General features: G+C 33.5%; 1 non-coding gene across 1 annotated transcript; it reads left to right on the top strand.

Moving 5' to 3' along the window:
• The first annotated feature begins 5,690 nt into the window (after positions 1 to 5,690).
• On the top strand, positions 5,691 to 5,854 carry LOC147824949 (U1 spliceosomal RNA). Its single transcript, XR_015441585.1, has one exon. It is a non-coding gene; the product is annotated as a U1 spliceosomal RNA (small nuclear RNA).
• The last annotated feature ends 1,377 nt before the right edge of the window (positions 5,855 to 7,231 follow it).

Here is a 7,231-nt window from a genome sequence, read left to right as displayed (position 1 = left end):
ATACATGTATGTATATATTTACAATATCCTGACTTGAGCTTATTTCCTGGTCTGTTTCATTGATTTCTGCCTGGAAGTTTGAACTCTAGAAGCAGGACTCTTTCATGGTTAAGATATCTCCAGCAAAGTGATTAAGTAAGGATTAATATACCATAAAACAATAAAATTATCAGAATTATACCTAATGCATAAGTATTAAACAAAATGGTAAAATAATCCATCAATTATCTTATACAGAACAGACCTTTGCTCAATCTCAAAATGTAACAAGTTTATTTTAAAAGTTGCTTTATGTTTATTTATCAACTCATTATAATACTTGACTAATATTTTGGTGCTTCTACTTTGAATTAATTGATTTTTACAGGAAGATTACTGTAAAAATCAACTTCTTTGCTTCATTGGAAGATATATATGCATATATATTACATATACAAATCTTTCATGAATATGTGTTGTTAATGATTTATCTGTAGATGATTGTATGCACATTGTGTAGTGTACACATTCTTAGTATATCCTAGTATAAGGACTTACATAAATTATGTAAGCAGTGAGGTTTTCTGATGATAGTGTAGTTAATTGAATGCATTTAACTTGAAAATATATTTTAAAATATTATATTTCTTTCATTGCTACTATAATTCTTATTTCAAAATGTAAATATATTGCTTAGCAAACTAGAAAAAAATGTTCCAGTAGCTTTACTTTTATATTGGGACTGTATATTAATAGCAACTCCTTAAATTTATCTCTACTAAGTAAAATATATCCATTGCACCAGAAATGAATGATTTTATATTTTATGAGTTTTAAGAACTCAGTAAGAGCTGAGCTAGACGGCATGATGGAATATAAGTGATCATCTCCATCTGTGGAATACCCTTGCAGTCTGAGAATTTCAGGTCCCTTTAAAAGGAAGAAGGCATGCATAAGCTCGGCTCCTAGTTTCTTTGTATTATATGAAATTCTATAAGATATGGAATGGAAGTTTGCAACACGACTTTTGGAGGCAGTTCATTTGGTAAAATTTATCTCAGATTCAGTTCTCTTTACCTCCGCTAATCTGCTATGTCCTGCAAAATCTAAAAGGGAAATTTAAAGACTTTGCTTAACAGTCTACTTTTAGAGCATATAAGCCAGGGCATTTGCACTATGAATCATTATTTGGTAGTCTTTTAATTCTTGAGGACATGTCATTTCCTCTAAATGAGAAGCAACCTTCAAGAGGATAATTTCTATGACAAATAGTAGGAACTGCACATGGTTGTAGTTCTCTCTCATTTTGCCTCTGTAAATGATTGTCCTTAAAAGTCACCCTGAAACCTTTCTGAGTGCAATGAGAACTGGCTGGTCAATTTGGGAGGATTGGACTCAGAGGTCTGGTATGTGCTACCAGTGCATTACTCCAGCATGTTTGTGAGACGAATATTTGGGGCATGGGATCATTTTTGCCTTCTTTTTCAAAAGTGACTAGAAAAAAATGAATGGAATATAAATTTTGATCTTTAGAAAGCTGTTCTGGTGGTTACATTTTTTTAAAAGCAGAAAGTAATTCTAAAGTCATTGTTCCATTTGGGAAATCAATGTTTAATAATAAAAGTTCTGTTGTTAGCTCAATAAATGGCATGCTGTATAAGAGAAAAAGAAGCCTTGGGATCATTGAATGTTTCATAGTAAAGCATATTTGATGGCATATATATGCAGCATTTTATAGTACTTTATGAAGCTATATCTTTCAGTCATCTTGGTTTTAAGTACCTGAGGAAAGTCTACTAATTTCTTTGGACCTTGAGTAGCAATTGTAGTATAGCAAAAGATTCAGAACACTGGTCATGGAGTTAAGCTCTCTGTTTGAATCCTTATTAGCATATTACTGGCTATATGATCTTATTTATCATATGTAAGTCACATAATCTCTTTTGTCCCCTCATTTGTAAAATATGGATATCATTACTGCCTATTTCTTAAACTTTTTATGAAGATTAAATGAGGATAGAGCACATAAATAAAATTCTCAACCTGGCATTTGGCGTATAGGACGTGTTCACATATTTGTACGATACCCTTTCAGATCAGGGAGCAGGAAAATGACCAGGGAGGTGCCCCATGTGTTTATATTTTTATTTGCTTGTCTTTTGCTCATCAGTAACTCAGAGAATTGCTCAGATATCCACAGCAGCTATTACCAGAAAAGCCATACAGAGCAGGAAATGTATTAAAAAATACCAGAGTGCTGCTCTTGTGTGTCAGTAACCACAAATGAATGTAACACTGCTATTGTTTGCATAAGAATAGGTAAAGTCACCTAGACTCTTCAGTAGTTAAATGATACAATTAGCAGGACTGTTGAACATATTTTTTACAAAATGGAAAAGGACCTCATACAATATCTAGCAGGGCTAAAATTTAAATACCTAGCTCTAGCAATGTGCTTCTAAATATAGCTCAGTTTCACACAATCTGCATGGCTCATCTTCCAGCATGAAGATTAGCATGTGCTTATATTCATAAAATTGGCAGATATTTAATTTATAGTAACTGGGTTTTTTAATTTAAATGTTAGATTTAATGGGCTAGATAAAATGTAACAATTATGTATGAAAAAATTAATAGAGTCTGTTATAATTCATTCAAATAATGTCCACAATACAGGATAAATGGGAAGTAAATCTTTTTAAATCTCCTACTTTACCTTTTAATAGTTGCACAGTTCTTTAGCAGTTTTCTGGCATAGTCTTTATTTAGCAGACATATCTGTCTAAGCACCCTATGTAGAAGATACTGTAGAAAAAGAGATGAAAAACCTAGATCATGATGGGTTTTAAGGTCTATCCTATATGGTTGTTTCAGTACTAGAAAAACAAGATCCATTAGTCCCCTAAACCAAATTTAACAGGATACTTCTTAATTCCTATCCATCCTGTTAGACTTTGGCTTGTCTTTATTAAAATTGTTGAATAAAAAGCAAACTCACTTTTAGTAATTGCTATAGCAAAAGCTTTTAGTGTTTCATGTCATATTCTCTCAGCAGTCTTTGAGTTCAGTCTGGGGTGGACAGTCTAAGATATTTTCCAGGCTCCTGATCCCTGATGTACCTTGTTCCTGTCCCAATTATTCAATCAAAGACTAATCTAGGTGCTGCTGACATGGGATTTTGTAGATGCAATTAAAGTCCTAATAAATTGACCTTAAAAAGGGAAGATTTTCTGACTTACTGAGCTCTTAAGCAGAGAGTTTTTTCCACCAGTGGCAAAAGAGGAAGACAGAAAGTTGGTGCCTACTGGCCTGGGAGAAAGCATACATCTATCTTATGAATTGTCTGTGGTCATGGCTGAGGGTGAAAGGATATGGCAAGGAAACACAGGTAGTTTCTGGGAACTGCAGCAATTTCCAGCTGCCAGCTCGCAGAAAATGGTGCTTATATCCTACTACCATAAGGAGATAGATTTTGCTAACAAAGAGCTTGGAAGGGACCCTGAGTCCAGATGAGAGCCACAGCCTTGGTTCACACTTCAAGCACCTTAATTCAGTCCATTGGGATCCTCAGGAGAGAATCTAGTTATCCCATGCCTGGACAACTGACCTTCAGAAACTGTGTGATAATAAATGGATGTCATTGTAAAGTACCGCATGTGATAATTTATTATGCAGTAATAGAAAAGTAACACATTAATACTTACCTCCTGCAGACAGGTCTGTGTGTGCTCAGGCTTACCTCACACTGGAAGCATCCTACCTCAGGGACTTACTATGTGTCCATCCTCATTCTATCACTCAGAAGCTCCCTTTGTATTGCACAAAACAAGTTGAAAGTATGAGTGACTTAGTGTTCTTGGGAACTGCTAACTCAGTCCTAAATAAAAGTTCCAGCTTGGTGCTCTTCAAGTGGACAATTTCAAATGTGCACAGAAATTCTGGTTGTTACCTACAGCAGTGATGTCAATAACCCATCATTTTTTTTTCATCTTTTTTTTTTTGCAATGAATTTACTTAGTAAGTCAATTAATTCCTGGGCAAATTTTCACAACTTTATTTGCCTTTTTATTAATATATACATAGTGATACATAATAGTTACATTGATCTTGGGGAATTGGTGCATACACATATTGCACCTTAATCAGTTTTATTTCCCCCGCTCTCCCTTCTCTCTTCTTCCACAGATCCCTTTCCCATCTCCAGTCTACTTCCTTGTTTCTTACTATCTCTCTTTTATGTTGCTCTTTAAATTATTCATGTTTTGAAGGTTGCTTATATTAGAGAAACCATGTGATATTTAACCTTTTGTGTCTGATTTATTTCATAGTATCATGGTCTCAAAATCCACCTGTTTTCCTATAAGTGACTCAAATTTGTCCTTCTTTATGGTTGAGTAGTAGTCCATGATCTGTCTGTCTATCTATCATCTATCTATCTATCTATCTATCTATCTATCTATCTATCTAATCTATATCTAGATATCTAGATATGTCACATTCTCTTTACCCATTTCACTGATGAACATATAGGCTGCTTCCCTAATTAAGGTATTGGGAATTGTACTGCTCTAACTGTGATATGATAACTTTAGTTCTTTGTGAAGATACCAAGAACAGGTATGGCTGGATCACATGGAATTTATAGAATTCTTTCAGATATTCCTCTGTTAGAGCTAACATTTTTTCCCCATCCTGTAGCTTGACTCTTCACTATATTGGTTGCTTCTTTTATTGTTCAGAAGTTTTAAAAATTTGATATAATCCCATTTGTGGATTCTTGGTATTTTTATCTAGTGTAATTAAGATTCTGTCAGGAAATCTTTACCTTTGCCCATGTTTTCAAGAGTTTTACCAATTTTCTTCCAACAGATTAAATGTTTCTGTTTTTATATCTAGGTCTTTGAACCATTTTTACTTGATTTTAGCACAGGGTAATGAATCTAGATGTAGCCTTCTGCACTGCACATGGATAACCAGTATTCCAAGCACCATTTTTTTACAGAGGCTATCTTTTCTCCAGTGAATGGTACTGGCCCCTTTCTCTAAAAAAGAAAAAAAAAATGCCTGACAGTCTTGAGGTCAATAACCCACCATCTTAATAATTTATCCTTCTTCTCATCTCAATTTCTCTCTGCATTAAACTCCCAGTAAATAAATTTCATCTCATATTTTGTTTTCAGAGAAATTCAAACTAAATTAGTTACAAGTCTTTTAGATAAGTTAGATAAGAAGCAAATAAGTCATCCCCTCTCTGGTATGTACATCTTCTTAAAATATTCCCTAGAAAGGTACTTATCAAAGGAAAAAGACAATGTTTCTTCAGCAAATCATAAGAAAGAAATGTTTTTGGACTAAGGAGTAAAAATCAGGTGATTATGTGAAATATATTCTGAAAAATCTAGGAATCAGCATGTATGATAACTGCGCCAGCTTCTAAAACAATAATTATTATAATCTTTTATGTTAAGAATGTTTCATATTTATAAGGCACTTTCATATATATTATCTATTTTTATTCCCATAACATTCTAGATTGCAAAAATATTTCAGTGATATTGGGATACTGTATTAAATGGTACTAATAATTATTTAGGAACAGTCATTAATTTGGAATTTTCTTCTTAAGATTTAACAATGTCATCATGTAAAGATCATCCAAATGCTTTTTCATTTCAAAATTATTTCATGTTTTGTTACAAGTAAACCTTTTTATACTTACCTGGCAGGGGAGATACCATGATCACGAAGGTGGTTTTCCCAGGGCTAGGATTATCCATTGCACTCCAGATGTGCTGACCCCTGCAATTTCCCCAAATGTGGGAAACTCGACTGCATAATTTGTGGTAGTGAGGGACTGCATTTGCGCTTTCCCCTGTAAAAAAAAAAAAAGACAAGTAAACCTTTTGTTGTCTAGCCTGTCAATTTCATAATTGCTAAAATTCTTTCATTATATAGAGGCAGCGTATAATGTTAAGTGGTAACTTATTTCTGTTTTTTGTAGTCTATTTCATTCATATCTACCTCTGGTCCTGACCTACTATTTATTCAATCACTTAAGAAATTTGTAGTGTTTTCATGAGATTTCTAGGTGAAATAATGAGATTCTCTAGAACTGTGAATTTAAACAGAAATAAAGAACAGTCCAAATTTTGTATTATAAAGTTTTGTCATGATTTTCAATCCTGGCTGATTGCATTTTGTGAATTTGTTCTAACAGAACCCATAAAATCTCTGGGAAAATCAGACTTTTTTGAGAGGTCATTTCTCTTTCTATATTATATTCTTTGAATTTGTAGTGTTTGGTTTTTTACTGAGATTTTTTAAAAAAAGACTTTTGACAGTCATTTCCTGCTGCTTTTTCAAGTCTCAAAGAGTAGCCCTCTAAGGCATCACAGCTGGCTGTTATGGAAAGGTGTTTTATGTTACAATTTGAAGATTATGACTTTAGCCAGGTGAAAGTAGCAAAGGAAATAGAACTCAAACCAAAATCTTTAGTGGAAACAAACTAAGAAAACATGCGGAATTGGTCTCAAGTTGTCAATTATGTTTCAGAATTTTCCTGTAAGTTATCATTATTCTCCAGAAACATATAAAAATATATGGTTTAAGTGAGCCTTTTTAATTTTGCTTTGATATTTTTATTTTTAGAGATTCTAATTTGTTTTTTCTCAGCTACTGTCTCATGAGTTAACTTTCACTAGTGTTAACAGAATAATTAATTTTGACAGTGATATTGTTTATATTTATCTCCTAAAAATGATTCCATTCATACCTATTCATACCTATATTGCCTTAGAGAGTTGAAGTTTCAATTATAGAGCTCTTCCTAGTTTAAGCAGCCCTTCCCTTCCCTACTCATGCATTTATAATAAGCCAGTGCTGTGAACTACTGTGTTCCCAGACGGCCAGCACTCATATACACTCCCTTGTAAACAAGTGATGGCCCGTACACCTGAAGAGCCCTTGTCAAGGTCTAAATTCCTGTTGCCTTAATCTACTGGATCTCACTAATTAATGACTCATGTCCATTCTTAGGTCTGTTGTTTATTAAAAAGTGACCATTTTCTTATGATTTGGAGCACATTTGGCTGTCTAATGAAATTTAGCTTATTATTCCCCCCCATTGTTTATGTGTTACTATATGTGTCTTTACACTCATACAAACATTTTGTAAAGCCCAGTTCAAATGGATGATGCAACACACATCATTGCAATTATCAATCAGTATTAAAAATAAGCCTGTTATATTATT

The sequence above is a fragment of the Heterocephalus glaber genome, unplaced genomic scaffold (assembly GCF_053883595.1).
Source record: "Heterocephalus glaber isolate CG9 unplaced genomic scaffold, H.glaber_assembly_v1.0 deba00001523, whole genome shotgun sequence".
Taxonomy (NCBI): domain Eukaryota; kingdom Metazoa; phylum Chordata; class Mammalia; order Rodentia; family Bathyergidae; genus Heterocephalus; species Heterocephalus glaber.
The sequence above is the reverse complement of the archived record's forward strand: the minus strand, read 5'-3'. Positions and strand labels throughout refer to the sequence as shown.